The following is a 25,501-nucleotide window of genomic DNA, read 5'->3' on the forward strand; positions in this document are numbered from 1 at the left end:
CTGATTTACAATTTCATAAAGAAAATTTAATTCGAATTTAAATAAAATTTTAATTTTAATAAATTAATTATCAACTTATATTAAAAATTAATTCTAAAATTATAATAAAAAATTTTAATTACCCAATTAAAATAATTACTAAGTCAAAAGTCATCGAACCTTACAACAACTTTTATATATAATTTGAGAATGACAATGAATATTGGATGTAGCTATGTAATTTATATGTAACCTACAGTAAGTTGCATATTTAATAATTTTGATTTGAATTTATGGTAATTATTCATATTGTGTGCATATTTATTGTTAATTAAGAATGAATGTTGGAATGAGGGTGCAATGCACTGGAGATATCCCTAAAAGGCATTAGTAGGTAGGGCGATTGTGTCCCTTGGGTGAAAGTCCCTAAAACTAGTAAGTAGGGCGATTGTGTCCATTGGATGGAAATCCCTAAAGCTAGCAAGTAGAGTGATTGTGTCTCTTGAGTGAAAAACCCTAGAATCCACTGAATCCTTTGGAGTCTCTTTTATGTACGACGTATGAGTACAATTGTGTGCGCGGACATATAGCAGAGGTACAACTGGAGCAGTAGTCTAACCAGATAACGTATAAATAGGTCTATCACCTCAAGATACTGGTGCGTGAGCATTAATGCAACGTGACCATCCATTTGAGTATGATGTTGTAAGAGATGATGGTTATTTAATTTTGTTATTTATGAAATTCATGAAAAGTTTGGCATTTAGAGCATTTTTACTATCTCAGTATTGCATTCATTTTATTTTTTAAGATTTAGTAATTTAATTCATATTTTAAAATTTAAACAAATTATTTTCATTATTTGTATATTTTGTATAATTATACAATTTTCAGATTTAGGTTGGATATGATTCCACGAGCTGTTATGCTCACCCCCACATTAACAGTGTTTTAGAGTTTGAAGATTAGTCAGGAGTGAAGTAAAGCAATGATCTAACCGTCCGTCTAGTTGTAGTGATCTTGTTTATTTGTATATATATTTTTTATATAAAAAGTATAGTGGGAAAAAAAAAAAAAAACCTCAAAATTGAGTGTAAACATTATATTAAACGAATATTTGATTTATTGCAATGTAGTTTTTATTTAAATTTATGTTTGACAATGTTTAAAAATTTTAATCATAACTTGGGATTCGAATTTGGGTTTGGCCAACTCGGGCACCGAATTTTAAAACGTGACAAATGTTGTCTCTCCCCAACTGCAAAAATGAAAACGAATAGACTCCTCTTCAACTTAGAGAGGACTTTGTGAGGCCCACCATGATATATGGGCTTTATCCACATTGAGCATCCATTTTGTTGGATCATTTTAGAGCATGAACCTAAAATTGAGGCAGATCTAAGGCTTAAGTAGATCACAATGGGGATTAAACGCCTAACGTTAAAAATTGCTTGAGACTCGGAAGTTTTGAATCAAGTTGATATTTGTGTTTTCCCTTCATCATGTTCGAGTGATCTTACAAACAAGTAAGATGGCAAATAAACATCATGGACAACTCTAGGAAGATTTTAAGGGTGGAGTCATTGTCATAGCTGCTTTTTCTAGTGTGGTCCAATTGAGTTTTGGATCCAGCGGGTCTTTTGGCTCATACACTAAAATAATTGGGAAAATGGATGAACAGTGTGAATATAACATATGCATCATGGTTGGCTCACACAATTTGCCACGTCAACATGGCACGAGCTTAGGTTGCCGTTTCTCTGCCCAATCCGAGTCAGTTGATAAATCGGGTGTTGGTCTCTAACCTGGGTCACATTGGAGTGAGTGTTTCACTAACCGTGGGGCCAAGTTCATGTATGTGTTGTATATCCATGATGTCCATTAGTTTTTCCAAATCAATTTAGAATATGACGTCAAAAATGAAGTGGATCCAAATCTCAAGTGGACCACACCATAGGAAGCATGGGTGATTAACGTTAAAAACTTCATAGGGTCTACAAAAGTTTTGAATCAAGCCGATATTTGTGTGTTCCCTTTATCCGTGTATGTCTGACCTTATCAACAACTTGGATGGCAAAAAATCATTACAATGGCTATTGTGAAGTTTTTTTGTATGGCAGGCTTTCAATGTCTATTATTTCTCGTGGTGTAGTCCACCTGAGATTTAGATCTGCTTCATTTTTTAGACCATACACCGAGACGATGTGTAAAAACTGATGAATGGCGTGGATATACAACTCATACATGGAGGTGGGCTCTACAGTCACCCCATTATTTGTCATTCGGGTAACACGAACCGAGTCCTAACCATCTAGGTAACGTCCCGCCAGAGCAATGCCCACCCTATATTTTGTACTGGGCCACCCTGATGTGTACAGTGAGATCCACTCCGATCATTGGATGTGTAATTATATACAGGCCCAGAGAAAAAAAATCAGACTGATATATGATTTAAGTAGGCCATGCCAATGGAAACAATTGAGAGAGACGTCCACCCTTGATCGTTACCAGGCTCAACGTGATGAGCATGTAAAATCCATTCCATCCATTAGATGCCACACCAAATGTTAGGCCTGATGCCCAAAATAGAGGGCTATACATTATTCAAGTGGGCCATACCAAAGGAAACAGTTTTGGGAAGCGGATTGGCTGGTGTACCACACACCAGGTATAAAGCTGCTGTAGGTACGCGTCGTGAGAGGACGAGCACTGACGCTCTTCGAGCTCCGAGTTGTACGAACGGTTCAAAGGAGATCAAAGTTACATAGGCCCCACAATGATGTATTTATTATATACACACTGTTCATCTATTTTTAAAGATTATTTTAGAGCATTATCCAAAAAATGAATCATATCCAAAGATCATCTGGACCACACCACAAATAGCATCGGAGATATTGATTTTCACCGTTAAAAAATTTATAGGGCCCACCATAAGGTTTAATTTACGTTTAATCTGTTCATAAGGTCACAAAGACCCGAATGAGGTAGAAAAACAAATTTCATATTGATTCAAAACTTCTGTAACCCCAAAAAGGGTTTCAATGTCAGACGTCCAATCACTGGCTGCTTTTTGTAGTGTGGTCCACTTGATAGTTAGATCTATCTTATTTTTCATCTCAAGCCTTATGATGAGCTCACCAAATGGATGGACGGTACAGCAGCTATACAGCTGGCGTGAGGTACACCAGCCAATCCGCTTCCACAGTTTTGAAGGTTAGCTTTCCTGCACATTATTTTCGATGGTGTGGTCTAATTGAACTATAGATGGAGCTGATTTTCACGCTGTGGGTGTGACATAGGGTAACTTTTCTAATGGATGGGGTGGATTTTACATAAACAGTATGATGCGGCCATCCCAAAGCTAGCAGCTCCTCTCCCTCTTTAATTAACTTTTCCAAACTATCATTTATTAACGTTAATTATCATTTAATTCCGACAGCCGGTTCCAACTGGGTGTGTGTGAGCATCTCTCTGTATTTATATACCTACCTCTATGCATGTGTGTGGGAAAATCTTCCACGTCCTGTGAGCTTTATACATCTGCAGACATGCACTCCATTAATTAGATGTGCCCTTCCATGGTAAGACATGGCCCTAAAAATCAAACCAATTCATAAACTTAGGTGAGCCACAACATAGGCAACAATTAAGAGAGGATGCCTATCCATTCAAACTTTCTTGATTGTTTATATAGCTAATTGAGATGTGGTTTGGGCTTTTAAACCATCTATTGTGTTTGTCTCACCTGGACGAGGAATCACATAAAATTTCAGGTCATTTCGAAAATTAGGTGTGTCCTTCCAAGTGTTTTTAGAAGTTTTAGGCATGATTTTACATGGTCTAAGATTGCGTGGCCAAGTTGAGTTTCGAACACAACTGATTTTCATGGTGGGGCCCATAGAGCTCGACTTTTGAACATTTCCACACAGAGACACATACATACATATATATCCAACACATACCTATAATGCATGAACTCACACCATCCCATTCGATTGAACAATCCCCAATGTTGAAGGGTTGGGATTTGTCGAAATGGAAGATTTCTAGTGCATCCTTCATCCACAGTGAGGGCCATCAAATCAACGGTTTGGATTAATGAACCATGTGCCGAACGTGTTGGAAATCAGGTTAGGATCACTGTTAACCAACGATCTAAGTCATTGAAGGTGGGTGCATGAACATGTGCTGTCACCTATTAGTAGCATGATAGCATGGTCTCGAGACCATGTGATGTCATTGTCCCGCAACAGTCGAAGTACATGCTCTTAAACGCAACAATTTAGCAGTGACAGCGGGTTCGGTGAGACCCCGGATCCTCCAACGTGGGTGGGACCACTGACTGTAGGGCCCACTGTGATGTATGTGACTACATCCACGCCATCCATTCTTATTGAAAGCTCCTTTTAAGGCATGATCCAGCCAAGCAGTCCCGGATCTAAGATAGACCATGGTACGTGAAATAAAAGCTTTGGATCAAAATGGTATTTGTGTGGTCTTTTCATCCAGATGTTTGTAGGTGTTTGTGACCTTATCAGCAGGTTGGATAGTATATAAACATTCCGCTGTAATACATGAAGTTTTTAATGGTGGGGATTCAATCACAACTGTTTTCTGTGGTATGGTCCACCTAAGATTTAAATCAGCTCCATTTTTTGGATCCTGCCCTAAAATGAGTTTTCGTTATGGATGGATGGTGTGGTTGTAGTCACATATATTACAGTGGGCCCCACAGTCAGCGATCCCACCCACGTGGGTGGATCCCGGGTTTCACCTAATTCGCTCCCTTTAGCAGTAGGGCCCTCCCCCTCGGAAGCGGATTGGTGTGCCACACACCACACACCTATGTGTTGACATTACCAAATTATGTGGGCCTTATCATGATTTACGTGCTAAATCAACACCGTCCATCCATATTGCGAGATCATTTTCGGGCATGATCCAAAAATAAAATAGATCCAAAACTCAAGTGGACCACACCACAGAAAGTAACGTGGGCAATGTCTCCCACTGTTGAAACCTTCCTATGGACTACCATGATGTTTATTTACCATCCGACCTGTACATAAAATCACACAGACCTGGATGATGGGAAAACACATCGTATCTGCTTGATCCAAAACTTTTGCGGCCCTAGTTTCAAGTAGGCTTTCAATCCCGGCGACTTTCTGTGGTGTGGACCGTGTGGTCAATTTAAGGTTATCTGCCTCAATTTTATTTTTTTTGTCTCATTCCTTACAAAATATCGTAAAATGGATTAATGGTTTAAATATAAAAAACATACATCATGGTTGGGCTCATATAACCTAGAGACGTCAACACACCGCATAGATTGGGCAGTGACACTTTAGACCTCCGTGGTCATCCAAAGTAGCAAGATTTGATTGGGCCACGGCATGTTCTTATAAACCAGGCCCATGCAAAAAAACAGGATAGACCTCTGTTTTCCTAGTTCTCTTGCAGTGGGATCCTCTAGAACCACAAAAATCTTTATAGTGGGATTCCAGCTCACCGCTTTTCAAGATATCTAAAAAAAAGTTGGCTTTTTGAGAACTCTAATTTCTTTTTCTTAATGATATCCCACGAATCAAGACATTTGGTTGAATTCTAGGAAACCATTTCACATAAGTTTAATGATGTGCTCTTTTGATAAAGCAAAAGCTAGAGAAAAATCTGTAATTAGATCATAGATACTATAAAGATTCATTAACCAAATAAGATATATTCACCGACCTTACACTTCTTTCAAAATGGTGGATTTAGAAGGTAAAGAGTCATAAACTAAATTTTATTAGATCTGAGAATGAACTTGACTGAGACCCATCTCTAATAGCAGCACATGGCCTGATCGAATTGAACCATATTCAATTCAGTCACCAAGAAAGTCCGTGATGATAAAGTGATCATGGAATCCATATCCACCTACGCAAACCCTCCAATCAGTGGCCGAAAAATGGGCAGTCTGAAAACGAGCAATAATGTACATGCACTTAGAAGATAGTTAACATCATATTACTGCATTTTTAAACACCTGGTGAGCGACATTAATATCAATTAATATCAAAGTAACCGAGTCACCAAACTGGTTCGATCCGAGTTCAATTCGAGTTAGGGTTCAATCCAAGTCGAGGCGAGCTCAAGCAAGCTCGAACTCAGTTTGAGTTTTTTTCAAGCTCAAAAAATCAACTTGACTTGACTCGAACTCAGTTTCGAACCGAGTTGAAATGAACTTTTTCGAGTCGAGTCCAGCAAGCTAACCGAGCTAACTCAGTTCATGTGCAGCCCTTACCACCCGCCCGGAGACATTAGCATTAACAAGACTATCTTTAGGTGTCAAGCTTTGCATTGATGTTAGCATTAGCACAAACCATAAAAAATCATGAAGGCAGGTTCATGACTCAACGAGCTAGTCATGGACCGTTGCATCAGCACATGTGCTTGTGTGGTCACTGAATGCAAGCCATTCAGCTGGTGGATTACCACTGATCATTTAAAAAGGAAATTTTTCAAAAAGTCACTCTTTTATGGGTTAATTAGACAGAACCACCCAAAAATTTTAAGGTTAAATTTCTTTATTTTATTACTTTCCGTCATCGTAGCACCGGCCGCTAACCTTTTTTTTTCCTGAACATGATAAATAAATAAATATTAGAGTTTTGGAAATGACAAAAATATCAATTAACTGAAAATGACAAAAATACCTTCACATTTGAACTACTCATCACGTGGAGCAACCATCAAAATGGGTATATCCATCATTAGATCTGGTCTACTAATAAGGTGGGCCAAATAGCATCGGAAAGAAATGGATGGTTACCACTGATTATTGGTGTTTTCAATGTTTTTTTTTTTTTAAAGGCTGACAGTCTAACTTGAATCTAATTAAAAGTAGTTAAATTAAGTTGCTAAAGTCTAACTCCAAAAAATTTTAGTACCTTTGTCTAATTAAACTATAAAAAGGGTGATTGTTTTTTTTTTTTAAATCCCATTAAAAAATCATTCTGATTTAATAACGTGAAGAGATTCATGAACTATACTGTTTTTAAAGTTTGGACCCTTGACAATCTTTGATTTCACCATCCATTAAAAGACAGATGGGATTGCATGTTCTTTTTGTATTTTCAATCATGCTGATCCTACGTGACACAGTCCTCTATTAGGTGTGACCGATATGACATGAGCGTAAGGTCTTCCACCAGTGTGAACGCAATGTTAACATACTGTGCTTTGTCGTGTTTGGTTGTATTTTTGTAATATTTTTGAATTTATCTCTACACCCTCATTTATTTACGCTTAGGACCAGTGATGAGAGCACAAGAAAACTCATACATCGAGTCCTTGACAAAGTGCTATTTGGCATACAGAGTCTGTAAAACTAGGGGTGCCAATGAGCCAGTGGGCCCAATGGTACCAAATTTCAACTTGACATGGACCAGGTATGGGTGTGAGGTTGGGTAGTTTTTGAGCTAAATTAATAATTGGGCTGACCCATGTCTAAACTCATTTATTTATGTATTACATGCATCCTTACATATAATACCATAAGTATTCATTGGCCATGTTGCCACGTGAGCTATTGATGTAGATCTTGTAATTACACTCATGGTAAATATTAGTTTTTTTAGTACGTATTATTGGATGCAGATTTTCTAGGAAAGGCTTCCGCAGGAAGTTCATGAGCTGGGAAGCTTGGTGGGGCCCACCGTGATGTTTATGATAAATTCACCCCGTTCATCCGTTTTGACTGCTCATTTTAAGACATGAAACAAAAATGGGGCCGGTCGAAAGTCAAAGAGCTAGGGTACATGAGAGGGAAAAGTGAGAAAAGAAACACCTATACCTGTCGTTGAAACCTTCCCGGGTCTACTTAATGTTTATATGCCATTCAAACCATTTATAATGTTAATTTTAATGGGATAAATTGGAAAAAAAAAAACTTGCACGCGGTGGGAAAAGGTGGAAAAAAATGCCTATAAGAAAAAACAAAAAACTCACATAGGAGAGGGAAAAGAAATGTCTGTCCTTGAAACCTTCCTGGGATTTATCTTGATGTTTATATGCCATCCAAACCGTTGATAAGGTCATTTCTCCTGGGATGAGTTGAAAAAAAAAAAAGAGGAAAGAAAAACTGATCCTAACACTAAACCTCAGTGGCCATATAAATGTTTCAATTGTAGTCACTTAAATCCCAACATTAATTTCCTCTCATTTAACCACCTTGAATTTTGGATCTATCTCATTTTTTCCGTCTCATGTCCTAAAATGAGAGGCAAAACAGATAGACAAGGTGAATTTATCATAAGCATCGCAGCAGGTCCACCTAACTTGCCAAAACCTTTGGCAGGAAAACCTTCCTAGTAAAATACATTCCATTAATGAGTACTGGACTTGCAATATATATGTTAGCCAGTTTTCATATAAAAAATTAAAATAAAATAAGGTTCTCATGCAAATATCTCAAGGGGGGGTGCATCCTGGATGGAGCATATCTCCAAAGTCACACTGATAAGTCTGTGTTTGACATTAATAGCCAGACACTTCCAAATTATAGTCATGTACTCATGCGTTAATGAGAAATGAATCTAGACGTGACAAATCTAAGTTGCTTATAAAGTCAGTCCAATGTTCGTTTTTTTCTTTTTTTTCTTTCCTTTAAAAAAAAAATAATAATCTTGAATCATACATGTGAATCCAATACCTTAATGGGTACACCATTACTCTAATGGTCATGGATGTGGGCGCTCATTCAAGCCTAACATGGGTATGGGTACCCATGTATTTGACTTGAACCCAGCCCATTGACGCACATATATGTAACTGAAGGCTGATTAATTAGCTAATATGTAGACTTAGATGTTAATATTATTGATGATTGTTCACTAGATAATGGTCCACATTCATTGAAATTAAGTAGGAAGAGTTCAAGTACGCTACAACTTGTCAATTGTACATAATGATTTTCCAACGACCCAAATATGGGACGTGGCATGCGTAAAGTAGCCATTTTAGTTATTGATTTGACTTAAGGCATCTTTGTCCTTAGTATCCGAGAAAAACAATGATGTGGAGAAGCATCAAGATAGATGAAAGTGCATGTAACAGATGCATTGAGGCAATAAATGTGTAAATCAAAGGTCTAGCTCACTTTCAACATCAAATTAAATGGATTTAAGGACAAACTAGTGAAATTTGTTGTTTTCATTTTAGATTGTTTACTACTTTTATTTTTAAACTTTCATTCAATGACCATTAGTGTATAATTAGGAACATCCCTTTGTGTGGATATTGAAACTGGGGATTGTGGCATGTGCAACACACATGGACGGAGCAAGGAAGAAAGTGCTAAAGGCGCGACTAATATCAAATCGATTCCTAATGATGGAGACCTTTCATCCTAACCTAAGTTAGTCCCCTCAAACAACATGGTTGTACATCTCAAAGAATGATGTTCATAGATGTGCCTTAAGTACTTTAGCTTGGTCATATCTCATCAGGATATTGAGATTTATGAAACACAACTCTTCCCGATCAATGATCATTATATCTAATCTCCGGCTACCAAAGATTGGAGTAAGTATTGTGTACTCCTCACACAACCTATAAAGAATAAGAATAAGCTAATACTATATTTATCTAAGATATATAACACATGTCCAAGTGGACTCATGGTCATTATAATCAACAATTCAGACCGACCGTATCGCATCCACATGGCTAGTGGATTTAGGTGTAAATTAGTTTTCTAAAAAACCAACTCTAATATTAAGATATAATCACACATTAGTTATGATATTAATGACACGTTTGAATAGAACTCATGGTCATCAAATAAATGGTTAACATGAATACATTGGCTTTGCAAGACACACACATCCAAAAGGGAACCAAAATGATTCCCACAGTGGGCGACCCATACCCACTTTTGTCATTGTTGTGGTGCACATAAGTTCTAAATATGCCTCTTTTTTATTGACATCCTAATATGAGGTGGCATAACAGATGTGTGGAGTGGATGTCACATGGTCATTATAGTAGGCCCTACACAACTTTTTTCACGAGCACCCTAATACTACAATTGGTGTGAGCTACGAGTAAAGAAGAGAAGGGCGTAGGGGTAAAAAACATTGAGGCCGGTTCCTCTATTAAATCCAACCTATCTAGCAAGGTCTCCTTACCATGAAAAGTCCTGTGCCCCTCAAATATCAGTATGATCCAACAATCATGTGGGTCACCATGCGAAATTGGAGGATTTCGGATGACTATCCATTGTTTGCTATGGCATGCCCAGCCTAATGATTTTACACTCTTGATTTTGGGTCATCCCATTATCATCGTAGAGCTAATGTGGCGCATGGGTTAGATAGGATATAAAGTAACAACATGGTAAGTACCCCAATTGAAAACAATGAAGAACCATTCAAAAACCTTCAAATTCACATGGTGTCCCATTTGATAGTTGGATCGGCTTGACTTTTAGAATGTCCGACTTTTATGGTAGTGTGACCCCGATCAAGAAGTTGGACATCACACAATCATCCTTATGGACCTCGTACCCAATACTTGTAGGATGAACTTATAAGATTATTTTAAAGCACTTTAGCCAAACCAGCCTCTTTTTTAGTAAGATTCGTCAATGCATCCAATTACTTCACAGGAATTACATGATAGTGCAGATTGTGAGGTGTGGACACATTCTCCTATTTTATCCATGGCACATTTCTACTATATACAGGTGGCGCAGCCAATTCAATGCATATTTGTGACTTACTTGAAGGTAATGTCCTCATTATTTGTATGTGCATGCTAGCACTAACATGAGCCTGGATCTTTAATACTTGCCATCTGCCCAAATGGTTGACATGTGTTTCCGATTGTTTACTCATTGGGTAAAACACCCACGCTCTGGGGAGCCTACCAGTTGTAGGCCTTAGCCCTTGTGAGAAAAGTCATCCAATTCAAGAGGACCCACCATGATGTTTGTGAGAAAGCTAGTTTGTCCATCTATTTTGCTGGCTCATGTTAAGATAAACTCAAAAATAAAACAAGTCCAAATCTTAAGTGGGCGACACTACTAGAAAAAGTAGAGAGGTAAATGTCTGCTGTTGAAACATTCTCAGGGCCTATCATAATGTTTATATGCCAATATTCAAGCTGTTCATAAGGTCGTTTGCATTAGGATGTACTTGAAAATCCAAAAATATTAGCCTGATGCAAAAGTTCTTGTAGCCTTACGAATAATTTAATTGTGAGTGTTCAATTCCTCCGTCTTTTATCACTAAGGCTGCTTGAGTTTGGATCTTTCGTAAGGTAATTCCCACCGGTATGAACTCAAAAATCCAAAAATATTAGCCTGGTACAAAACTTCTGTAGCCTCACAAATGATTCAATGATGAGCGTTCAAATCTCCCCTATTTCCTCACTAAGCATGCTTGAGTTTTGGATCTTTCATAAGGCCATTCTCACTAAGATGAACTCATAATTCATATTAGCCTGATACAAAACTTATGTAATCTCACAAATGATTCAATGGTGAGCATTCACTCTCAGTACTAAGTTTGCTTGAGTTTTGGATCTGCCAAATTTACAGACATGACTTAATATAAGCTAGCAAAATAGATAATCAGGTAAATTTCTTATGAACATCATGGCAGATCCCACCTAGCTTCCAAACCAATTCATTGGTAATCCAAGTCCCCCAAATCCACTACTAAAATGGGCCACACCAAGGGAAACAGTGAGAATAAGATGCCAAACATAAATTCATCTCTTTTTCTTTTTTCTTTTTTTCCTGCCCTGTGAAAATTTAGAAAGAGGGAAACCTAAAATCGAATAAAATCTTCAATACCAAAAAGGTTAATCTTGAAACCCTAATTTATTGAATAAAAATGAAGAAAGAAATATAAATTTCTATTGATTCAACGATATTTCAAATAGAGTCTCTCTCAAAAATGTATCTTAAATAAGTAAATAAGAGGAAGCTCGATCTGAAACTAAAGCTGGCCAGGTTGTATGTCAGGTTCAAATAAGGGCTCCTATCATGAACTTGGTAGATTTTACATATACCACAACATGGTGGTCCCCACTGCCCACTAAGCCTGGAAGGCCCCTCATTAAATCATGACCCATCCTTTTATCTTCCACTACGTGATGGCTGGTAAAGGGGGAGCGGATTAGGTGCAGCCTAGCCTCACACACGATGGAGTGCCCCTGTCTGTGGGGCCCACCTTCATGCATGTTTACATCCACCCTATACATCCGTTTTTCCTGCTCATGATAGTCACATGAGTCCAAAAATGAAGTAGATACAAATCTAAGGCGCACTCTACAGGAAACAGTGGGTCATAAAATACCCACCATTAAAAACTTCTTAGGGCCCACAGTCATGTTTATTTTCCGTCCACATGTTGATAAGTTCACACACAGACCTGAATGAACGGTCAAAAACAAATATCAACTAGACGTAAAACTTTTATCACCCATAAGAAGTTTTAATGGTCAATCACCACTATTTCCTATAGTGAGGTCCATCATGTATTTGGATCTGCTTCATTTTTTGGTGTCATACCCTAAAATAATCTGGAAAAAGGATGAATGTTGTGGATGGATATACAACAAAAACATCAAGGTGGGCCCCACAGTCAGGGACGCACGGTGTTGGGTGAGGCCGGGAGGCACCTAAACCGCTCCCCTACAAAAGACTCTGTGATGGGATCCGAGATTCCCTTGTACCAGCTACTCTGACAAGGGCCGCGCAAAGGGTGAAGTGAGGACCCACTAGTCGGGCCCACCAGGCGCAGGAAATAAACGTGCGCCCATGACACTGCTTGCCTGAATTAAATGTCCTGATTTTCCAAATCTACATGGCACTACCACGATTTTTGTTTTATATCTGCTCCATCTGTCTCGTCCACTCATTTTTAGGATACCGAAAAAATAAATATGAGGGAGATCAAAACTTAAGTGGGTCAGACGAGTGAGGATTGAAAGCCGACGGTTAAAACCTTAGTAGGGTTATAGAAGCTTCGGGTAAGGTTATTTTTGCGTTTTTGCTTGGTTCAGGTAGAAATCATCTTAGGAACGAGTTGGATGAGGAAGCGGATTGCGTAGTGAGTTAACTCACTATGCCAAGCGTACTGAGTAAACTCTTTGAGGTCCACCATTATTTATTTATTTTTATCCTCTCCGTCCATCCATTTTCCCAGGTAATTTTTGGTCTTGAGCCCAAAAATGAAGCATATATAATTTTAAAATGGATCACACCACAGGAAACAGTTGAATTGAACTTTTACCATTGAAAATTTCTTGGGGGTCACAGAAGTTTTAGATCAAGCTTATAATTTGTCCTTTCCGGTTCATCCGTGTCTTTATGATCTTATGAATAGGTTGGATGACAAATAAACATCACTGTGGAGCCTAGAAAGGTTTCAACCGTGTAAATCATTATCCCCACTGTTTCTTGTGCTATGATCCACTTGATTTTTGGATATGCTTCAATTTTGGGCTCAACCCCTTATATTAGATGGAAAAACAGATGGACAGCGTGAATAGACAACATACATTCAAGGTGGGCCCAACTGAGTTTACTCAATACGAGCCCACTGAATAACTCGGTGCCCAATCTAATAGTGTTGGATGAACATCACCATGGCTCAGGAAGATTTCGATGGTGGCTGTCTCCATCCCCCACTGTTTGAGTTTTGTATCTTGTCTTGGGCTCATGTACTCTCAAAGGAACCTACAGAACGGATGAAAAGAGTAATATAAAACAAACATTGTCCTGAGCCCCACAAAACTTTGGTTTAGTAGGTAGCTGTCTAATATGGGAGTAGTTTGGGTGGATCTGTGAGGCCCACTGTGATGTTTTTGCCTTACATCCACACCATCCATTCATTTTGATAGCTCATTTTAAGGCGTGATCTAAAAAATGAACTGAATCCACATCTTAGGTGGACCATACCACATGAAAAGGTCATAATTGAATCCCCACCATTAAAAACTTCTTGGGGCCACTAGAATGTTTATTTTTCATTCAACCTATTGATACGATCACAAAGACATGAATGAAGAGACCACACAAATAGTAACTTGATCCAAAACTTTTGTAGCCCAGGAGAAGTTTTTAATGATTGTTTGGTTTGGATCTGCTTTATTTCTACCATCAAGTCCTACAATGAGTTTTCAAAATGGATGGATGGTGTGGACATAAGGTACATACATCACAGTGGGCCCGCACAGTCAGGGATCTCACCCATCCACCGAGGTGCATGGAACCCTTGATTGTTGGGCCTACCTTAATGTATGCAACTACATCCATGCCTTCCATCTATATTGAAAACTCATTTTAGGGCATGATACAAAAAATGAAGTAGATCCAAATCTCACATGGACCATGGTACAGAAAACAAGATTAATTCCTCGTTAAAAACTTCTTGCATGCCAAAATAGCTTTGGATCAAAGATGATATTTGGGTGGTCTCTTCATACAGGTCTTTATAACCTTATCAACAGGTTAGATGGAAAATAAACAATTTGGCGGACTCCATGAAGTTTGTATCGGTGGGGATTCAATCACGATTGTTTCCTATGGTGTGGTCCACCTAGGATTTGGGCATGCTTTATTTTTTAGATCATGCCCTAAAATGAGCTTTGAAAATGGTGGGATGATGTGGATTTAAGGCACATATATCACCATGAGCCCCACAGTCACGTGTCCTACCAAGGTTTCCCTCACCTAAGATGTGGGGCTGTTAACGTCGATGGAGCCCATCCTAACATTTAAATGCCATCCGAACCTGTCGCAAGGTAATTCCCACTCGGATGAATGGAGAAAACAAAAATCTTAGCTTGATTAAAACTTCCTTTGCATTATAAATAATTCGTTGGTTTGCGTTCAATCCCCACTGTTTTCTCTCCTCTGGTTTGTTTGAGTGTTGAATCTACTTCATTTTATATATATATATATAAACCTAAGTCGTCAAAATAAATGAACAGGTAGTTTTTTCACAAACATCTTGGACCTACCTAGCTTTTGTCAAACAGAGTCAACTGTAGGTTTGTCAGTGGGTCACATGGGTGCGGATGTTTCTAAAAAAATTAGCTTGATTTAAAACTTAAGATGACCACGTTGCATGGACCTATGATGTTGGTGGTTTTCAGTTTTACATTCCTCTCATTGGCGTGGCTCCCATGAGCATTTTTTTATTATCTCACTCATCTTTTGCATGTGCGGTTCAGATAAGGTTCCCGACTAACGGACGGCGTGAATTCTACATGCACACAACATTATGGTCTCCACAGAGCATGGATGCCCCTCCTTAAATCACGTCCCTTCTTTTTATCTTCTACCACGTGTAAGGCTTTAAAAAGGACTGTCTGTGACGTTATCCGAGATTCCAGTGTGCCAGCTACTCTAACAAGGACCGGGCAAAGAACTGAGGTGAGGACCCCCGCGTCGGGCCTCCACCACGCGCATGCAGGAAATAAACGTGCGCCCATAACACCACTTGCCTTAACCTGGGGTTACCAGGCTGGCCGGTTACCCAAAGCTCTGTGGGGCCGTCACCATGTTTGTGTTATATCTGCTCCGTTCATCCGTTTTCTCAGTTTGTTCTTAGGATATAACTACAAATGAGAGGAAAATCAAAACGAAAGTGGGCCACATGAGTAAGGATTGAACACCAACAGTTGAAATCACAGAAGTTTTGGATAAGGTTATGCTTGTGTTTTATCTTCGCTCAGGGCCAAGGAAGATTTCAACGGTGGGTGTCTCCATCCCCAGTGATTTTGTGATACGGCCTATTTTTGTTTTTGTTTTGTGTATCCCTTCTGTTTGGGCTCATGTCTTAAATAAGCTGAGGAAATGGACAACGTTGCTGTGGGTCCGTCTAACTCCAGGTTACAGGCAAGTGACGTCCGTGCACCCAAGTGGCATGCAAGTTGATGAGTGCGGATTGTCTGTGTTGAAGGCCCAGGCGATTCCGGTGCCATTCGTTATCACTGGCCCATGTTACAAGCGCTGACATACGCTGATATCATGCATATGAGAAAAAATTTTAAATTTAAAAACAGAGAATTCTCTCTACACAGAAATTCTTTTGGGTGTGGATATTATGCGGCCCAACCAAATGTGTTAGATTTCACACTGTCCATCCATTTTACCAGATCGGTGCAGGACATGAGCTTAAAAACGAGGGAGATCCAGAGCTCAATAGACCATACCAGAGACGGCAGTTGAGATTGACTGCTGCTGTTAAGACCTTCCTAGCCTCCCATGACATTTATTTGCCATCCAACCCAATCATCTGGTCATACATACCTAGATGAGGAAAGAATACACATATCAGGTTGATCCGAGCCTTATGTGGCTTAAGAAGTTTTCAACAATCGGTGTATAATTACCACCGTTTTTAATGCTGTGGTCTACTTGACCTGTGGATCCATCTAGTTTTTCAGCTCATGCTCTCAAAACATGGATGGACGGTGTGGATCTAACACATAATCGTGCTGGTGCTCACAAAAATCCATGCCTTGAAAAATATGGTGCTTTCTCTCATCCAGACGCAATCAACGTCATCTCTCCCCAAATCCATGTTGTTTATCAGTTTTGTAATATCACGTGGTGGGCCATTTTTGGGGAAGATTCAAAACTCAAGTGCGCCGCACGACAGGAAAAAGTGGGTGGGGAAATACCTTCTGACAAGAAATTCATGCAGATGGCAAGTTAGGCAGGCCCATCGTGGTGATGTTTGTGACCAATCCGCCAGTTTGGGCAGATCATTTTAGGGCACAAGCCCAAAAATAAAATAGATCCAATGTCTAAGTGGTCTGTATCTACAAGAAATAATGAGGATTGAACGTCCACTGTTGAAATATTCGTGGGGCCACAGAAGATTTGAATCAGGCTAATAGTTTCTAATTTTCAGTTCATCCTTGTCACGGTGGACCGCAGGGAAGTTCCAACGGTAGCCATTTCCCATACACTTAGTTTTACATCTGTTTCATTTTGGGCCCATGTCTTAATCTGATCTGAAAAAGACCGATAAACAAAATAGATTTACGACAAACATGACAGTAGACCCACCTAACTTTCTAGCCAAAAGATTTGGCAGACGGGGGACATATTTTAGGAGTGGATCTTCTTTTAGCACCATCGTGATGTATATGTTAGATCCACACTGTCCATCCATGCTTAGAGATCATTTTATTACATGATTCCAAAAACAAGACAGATCTGCAGATCAAGTGTACCACACCACACCAATCAGTGATAATTGTATACCTACTGTTGAAAACTTCTTTGGACCAAAGAAGGTTCGAATCAACCTGATATTTCTATTTTCCCTTCATAGGACCGGATCAACATGTTGGATGGCATATACATGTCATGGTGGGCCTGAGGGTTTCAACGATAGGCATTCAATCCCCACTGCTTTCTTTGATATGGCCCACTTGAACTCTAGATCCGTGTAGTTTTCCGGCTCAAGCACTGGACCTCTGGCTAAATGGATGGACGGTGTCGATCTAACACATACATAGTGGTGCGACGCAAAGAATATCATGCCTCAAAAGATTTCCTCTCTATGTATAGAGAGGTGTATTTCTTTTTAATTTTTAAATTTTTTTCAGCTGATGTAAGCTTACGTCAGCTTCTTTAATAATAAAGCATGTCACAGGAATCTCTCATGCTTCCAGCCTTAAACATCTCATTGAACTAATAGTTATGTTTATTTGATTATTTAAGTAATTAATGGGTCATTTGTTAGACGTTTAAAAATGAATAGTTTCCAATACTGTTATTTTAAAAAGTTTATGATAAATAATTAATGGCCATTTATTTGAAGGTAAAAAATCAATAACGTCCAATGCTCTTATTTTAAAAAGTAAGAATCTGCAATGCAGCGGTTATGATTGTTCAAACAATCTGATTTTTAGACCCCAACTTTAGAGACAGTCTAATCTAGTAATAGATTAGATGCACCTAGCCCAGCCTCACCCAAGGTGATGCAGCCCTTACTACAACGCCCACCTTGATGTATGTATTATATACCCATGCGGTCCATCCATTTTGCCCTGTCATGTCATTTTAGGGCATAAGCACAAAATGAATTACATCCAATTATCACGTGGACCATCATGGGTAGGCCCCACCAAGATGTCAATGAGGTATCCACCTTGTCCATCAGTATCTCCGGCACATTTGAGGACACGATCGAAAATGAGCCAGATCCAAAACTCAAAAGACCACACTAAATGAAACATGGGGATTGTACCGTCAAAAACTTTATACGAACACAGAAGTTTTCGATCAGGCTAATATTTTTAATTATCAGTCCATCCCTTTTAGAATGATCTTATGAACGGTTTGGATGACATATAAACATCATGCTGGGCCGCGAGACAGTTTCAATAGCAAGCAATTCCATCCCCACTGTTTGCTGTAGTATGGTTCACTTAAATTTTCCATCTAGATCATATTTGGAATCATATCCTAACATGAGCTGGAGAAACCAATGGACGGGATGAATTTCCTACAGATATCTCGGTAGGCCCCACCTAGCTTCCCATCTTAGAAACGTCCTTTAGGCCGGCGGGTGTGGACCAGACCATTCATGAATCCAGTCCGTCCATCACTTACGCTGCTCCATTTTAACCACTGAACCCAAGAACTTAATAATAATAATAATAATAATACAACTAAGGCAGGCCGCAACATAAGAAATGGTGGGATGAAACACCAACCATTGCTTTTTGTGTAGAGCTTACCATAATATTTACATGACATCCAATCCATACATTTTGATGCACTTCGTAAGGATTAACTAATCATCCAAAAGTTTTAGGTATAAGTTTTTAATAATTGCTCACCTAAATTCAAAGGTTATTAGGTATTAGATTTTAGGCTGGCCCACCTGAGTTTGGAATCTGTCTGATTTTTTAGATCAAAACTAAAAAATTGGACAGCAAGCGTAAGGAGCAATGTGGATTTCATGCGCATCGTTTAGTCGTTTTCCAATGATAGAAAAAGTGAGCATAGTGGCTACTCAACTAGAGGTACGCTAGCCCTTTAAAAAATTAAAATCCACCAGCCGTGTAAAGCCAACAGCTGAGGACATTTTTGCTCCTGCAATTAACTTCCAAAGATTGATAACTACGTGATTTAAATATATGAAAAAATATTTTAAACAAAATCATAGGCATTTTAAAAATTAAAAAATGTGCGCACTTGACTTGCGGTTAAGATTTCATCCTCAGGTAGATATTCAACCGATCACTTCTTTTAATGAGAGTAGATTGCATCAATTTCTATGTGTAATCCTTACTACACCAAAAAGGGTCTATGCAACACTATGAGTTTACTATGTTGTACATGTAAAATTAGAGGTGTACACAAGTTGAACCGAGTCGAGCTTGGCACAGCTTGACTCGGCTTGACCACTAGTTGACCTTAGCTTGAACTTGGCTTGGCTCGGTCCTTGAGCTTGACTGGCCAGCTTAGCTCGATTTGATCAATAGCTCGGGCCAGTTCAGGCCGAGTTCGAGCCAAGATCGAATTGAGTTCGCTTGTGCAGCATTTTCATAAATACATGAACTGCACCTTCAAATTCTCAATGTATGTAAAACATCAAGAGTGGTTTTATATGTATTTCATCAAACACTTTGTAAGCAACATCAAAATCAAGAAGAAAAGGTATTTGTTTGATGAAACATACATTCCTTGCCACCAGTTGACACTTTGTTGAGTCATTTCATCAAACACTTGGTAAGCAATGTCAATATCAAAGTAACCGGCTCACTGAACTGGTTCGATTCGAGTCGAGTCGAGCTCGGGCAAGCTTGAGCTCAATTAGAAATTTTTTTGAATTCAAAAAATCAGCTCAACTTAGCTCGAACTCAGTTTCGAACCGAGTCGAATCGAGCTTTTTCGAGTTGAGTCGAGCGAGCTAACTGAGCTAACTTGGTTTGTGTACAACCCTATGTAAAATCCACTCTGTTTATAAGATGAGAATCATTATTTGAATTATAGGTGTAAAATATCATATCAAAACATTCTCATATGGATCACACCAATAGAAATGTAAAATTTCCTTGAAAGCTGCTAAATTCACGTGATATGGTATGCTTGAGTGTTTTTAATATATAGGCCGATTTATATATCTTATTTTCATCCCGGTGAGTTAAAATATACACCACAAGGTGGCCCACACATAAACATATGGTCGACATCCACTCACACTGTTCCATACGGTGTGGCTCATATGAATTGTGGATTTAGCTTATGTTCGTCCTCAATACCTCTGAGTATAGAATTTGATGAGCAAAAGGATTTTACACTTATAACATGGTGGGTCCTACAGACTTTGATATTTATGCACTGCCTAAAATGAGTGGGGTAGAGGACTCCAATCTCCCTCATGAGCCTCTCTTCACAGAGAGTCTTTCTCTTTTTCTCTTTTTATTCCCTTCAAAGGAAGCCATTTGACACTCTTACAAAGTGTGATAGTTTATACTCGGGGCATCAGAAATTGTAGTCCCAAGATCATTCCATTCTTGATAACTTGGATCGAACATCTCACCCAATGACTAATCTTAACCATCCAATTTGCAGTAATAAAATGGACAATTGAAAATATCAAATGGTCCAAATCCAATGACCAGCTTCCCACTTACTCTACTGTATCATTTACTGTATTTTTCTTCACACAGCAGAGAAATGTTTCCATACGTCCCAGAGTAACCACATACTACAGCCCTCTTTGATGTATACTAACCAAATAGTCTGAATTCCATTAGCCCTCCATGTCATAGGCTTGGATGGCAGTTACTATGGAAGAGTTTGATTAAAATATGGGGATGCAGCGGGAGCTTACGTATCCTAGTGAAAAAGTATCATGTGCTTCAGTCTTGTGCGAACCCCGCAATAAAAAGACAAACATCATTTCTGCTAAGAAAATTTTTGCTAACCATTGTTAGACCCCACATCTGAAAGGTGCACATAATATTTTTTCATTAGGCCACATCAAGACTGCAGAAAGATTCCTACAACTATATGGGTTGCATGCAATCCGTTTACGAAATACAATGCTTATATTGACACATGTCGCTTTGAGATTGGCTATGAAAGCATAAATGCCCTAGGAGAATTGCTTACCCTAGGGTCCATTCACTAACTTCAAAGAAATAATTATATATATACACATATATAATGTGTATACATATATAAATTATTTTTCAAAGTTAGTTGAATGGAAGTGTTTGGTGCTGAATGGAAGGAAGCCTCTGTGTCTTCTTCCATCCATTAGAAGCATTCAATTGGATCATACAGTTGTAGAGTAAAAGGAAGTATACTGATTTGACAGAGATTAACAAGTCATGTTAATGTGATTTAATAGTCCACCATCCTTTATGTGAGAAAGATTAGATTATTTTTATTTTTCAGAGTGGGTGTAACATGCGGAATCCACAAGTCGATATGCACACATATCATATCAGGTTTGACGTAGCACACCTACAAAAACAGTATCAAGACCAAGGTGAAGTGTTCTCATGGCATGAATCGTTGAGTTGGCATCCAGTACCAGTAGTATCATGCAACCACAACTTCTGCACTTCAAAGGCCAAAACCATACCTAATTAAGCATTTTTATGATTGTGTTACTCAGATTGATAGAGTCCCCAGACATCATATAGAGAGTGGGTTTATAGAACCCACCACCCTAATAAAAATCGTCACTCTACTGGAAATTTCAAAAAAAAAAAAAAAAAAAAAAAAGGCAAAGTTGATATAAACAAGCGCTCCTCTTTTTTTTCTTTTTTTTTCTTTTTTTTCTTTTTTTTAATCTATGAAGATAAATCAATCTTTTGGAAAGCAGTAACAACAAATGCACAGTAGGCGGCTGATATTCTTTGAGCAGTATACAAGGGAGAACCAAGGTAAAGAAAGTCTGTGACAGATGTTAGACTGAGCTTGATAATCTATGAATAAAATTAGGAGAATTGAAATCTTATCGCTTGACTGTATTATGGCTGCCATGCACCAGTCATCGAATTATAAAATATCATTGATGTGATCGTTACCGAGAAGATTCTAAGAACAATAAGAAAATATCAGATTATTTAAGTGAGTTTTTATAAGAAATTTTGTCACTTGAGGGAAGCAAGAATTAGGCAATTGAGGCAAGAAAAGCAATGAACTAAACAAAAACGTCATTGACCATTCAACGGGTTGGTGCATTCTGATCAGAGCCATTATATAGCTGGGGCTGACTATATATGGATGGGCCACAACAATCTGACAATCTTAATCCTCCATTAGGTTTCGTTATTCGGCAAGACCCAATTCACTGAATGGTTAGGATCGATTGATTAGTGTAGTAGGTGCCTTGGAACCATGGAAACATTTTTTTCCCACCAAGCCATGTTGGGCCCACCACCCAGGAGATAGATCTTACTATACACGTGAAATGCATGCTTACCTATCTAGAATGATCGATGCATGCATGAGAAGTATAGGGACGGCAAGATCCTAATTCTCCGACGGGTGACCACAAAATGATGGTTAATTAAGTAGTTTAGCACCATGGATTAGGGGGGTTTGAGGGGATTTCAAATCCCCTAGCATGTTTGGCACATAAAGTAATTGGGGGTTTCAAATCCCCTAGTGTGTTTGGCACATAAAGTAATTGAGCATTACAAATCCCCTCAAAAGGGTGTTTCAAGTCCAAAGTGAAAGCTTGGATTACATCTAAAATCCTTCCAAGAGTCGCATATATAATATATGTGTCACTAGACTATTAATCTATTGGACACATGGCCTGCTGATGATATCCCAAAACAATTAGATTATGAATTGAATCATTATAATTATTTTAATACGATGATCTGCGCTGTCCAAACATTGTCCATGTAAATCAATGGATAAAAATCATTGGTTAGTCATTCGGATGTGATCTTGTGCTTGTGGCCCATTCGAGACTTGGAATATCATCATTTTCAGGCAAAGTATATATTTCGATGGGCTTATTACAACCATTATGTCAAACATTACATACTTACATTAATTAGATATATTAAAGTTAATTTAATAATTAAATTCAAACTCCCCTAAATAGTCTATACATAGCTACTTTTGGATTAAAGGGGATTCTAAATTCCAGGTGCCAAACACAACAAGAGGATTTCAAATCCTTAGGGTTCCAAATCCATGCTCCCAAACATGCCCCAACGTAATACATTCCATGGTGTGTTAAGATTTATATGGTCATTGTGAATTTTGAGTGGACTAAAAGTGGTCGTGCAATTTAGACGGTGGGATATGCAGGCACGTATGCCAAGTGCACAGTTCTGCGAGTGGTAACAGTTAGATGAAGGATACCGTCCGCATTCCACCTTAATGAGCTCATGAACCATTCTACTAGGGTGGGCGATGGATCAGGCAACCTGGTTTTGAACCGGTCTTGGACCTATGTGCTTTGCCCATTAACTGGGCCCAAGCTCAGCATGCATGGCCTAATCAAACCAGGCTGGGCTCAGGTCATTTTAGCCTGACCTGACTCGACTTCATTTGTACACATGTTCCTAATCCTACAAATATCCATTTCAATCTTGTCTGGAACACATGAATCTTGCATGTTGTCGTTGGTTTTCATGTTACTAAATATTTATTTCTTTGTGTGTATTTGTGTGTGGCCCACCTGATCAAGGGATGAATTAGGAATGTTTCACTTTTGGAAATAGGGATTTGACCAATTTTCTATCTGGGCCGGGTCCAGTTGAAGCCCAACCAATTTTTTGAGCTCGGGCTTCGCCCTGCTGTTCTAGGCCCCTCTGGGGTCACACCTTGGGCCTCATAGTATCTAGCTGGGCAACACTAGCCCTAGCTTGGCCCATTTCCACCTTTCATCTAACCATTAAATTTCTTTAGTTTCATATGAATGGAACTATTACAATTCATGACTCATGAGCTAAACCATTGACATAAGATCTTAAGATTCCTAATTTGATAGCAGATGGATTTCTTTCATTCATTGTATTGGACTCTTAAAAGGGTGCATGTGAAAGAGGAGATGCTAATGGAAGAGGCAATAATAAAGAAAATACATTTAAAGGTGTGCTGAAATTGCTATATGGTATCGTCATCTTTAATGTAATATTTGTCATTTACCTCTTGAATTTCTATAGATTTTCAAAGAGACCACTAAAGAAAAAGAATGATGGAGAAGACAATGAACAAAGAAAATTGTTAGAGATTCTTGTATGTTGGAATGACTTAATTGATGATTTTTTATAAATTAATTAAGAAGAAACACTTAAGAGTCCTTCTTATAAAAAGGCACATTTTCGAAGTCTCTTTTTAGTAATGATAACTTTCTAATATTATTAAATTTAAGTTTACTCCATCTAACTAAGAATCGCCATAATTCACAATCAACTCTAAAAATCACTGAAATTCATAATTCTTTTTATTTAGTCAATATGGAAATATCCATTTCAATCTTGGCAGGGAACCGTGAATCTTGCATGTTGACGTTGGCTTTCATGTTTCTAAATATTTATTTCTTTGTGTGTATTTGTGTGTGGCCCACCTAATCAAGGGATGAATTAGGAATGTTTCACTTTTGGAAATAGGGATTTGACCAATATTCCATCTGGGCTGGGTCTGGTTGAAGCCCAACCAATTTTTTGAGCTCGGACTTCGACCTGCTGTTCTAGGCCCCTCTGGGTTCACTCCTTGGGCCTCATAGTATCTAGCTGCGCAACACTACGCCTAGCTTGACCCTTTGCCACCTTACATCTGACCATTAAATTTCTTTAGTTTCATATGCATGGAACTATTATAATTCATGACTTATGAGCTAAACCATCGACATAAGATCTTAAGGTACCTAATATTGATAGCAGGAGGTTTTCTTTCATTCATTGTATTGGACTCTTAAAAGGACGCATGTGAAAGAGGAGATGCGTATGGAAGGGGTATGCTGAAATTGATAAACGGTATCATCATCTTTAATGTAATATTTGTCGTTTACCACTAGAATTTCTTTAGATTTTCAAAAAGACCACTAAAGAAAAAGAATGATGGAGAAGATAATGAACAAAGAAAATTGTTAGAGATTCTTACGTGTTAGAATGACTTAATTGATGATTTTTTATACATTAAGAAAAAACACTTAAGAGTCCCTCTTATAAAAAGACACATTTTCTAAGTCTCTTTTTAGTGATGATAGCTTTCTAACATTATTAAATTTAAGTTTACTCTATCTCACCAAGAATTGCCATGATTCACAATCAACAATGAAAATCACTAAAATTTATAATTCTTTTTATTTATTTATCTTTTTTACTATTTTTTTTTATTTTTTTATTTTTTTTTAAAAAAAGAACATCATCTATATCTCGTCATACATACTTGCCTCTGAAACTTTTATAATCTTCAAAAGGAGGTTTCAATTGGATGGTCGTTATACATTATTAATGGTTTAAATAAGCTAGATGTAATCCAATAGTCCAAGAACATTAACGG

Source organism: Magnolia sinica, chromosome 6 (assembly GCF_029962835.1).
Source record: "Magnolia sinica isolate HGM2019 chromosome 6, MsV1, whole genome shotgun sequence".
NCBI lineage: Eukaryota > Viridiplantae > Streptophyta > Magnoliopsida > Magnoliales > Magnoliaceae > Magnolia > Magnolia sinica.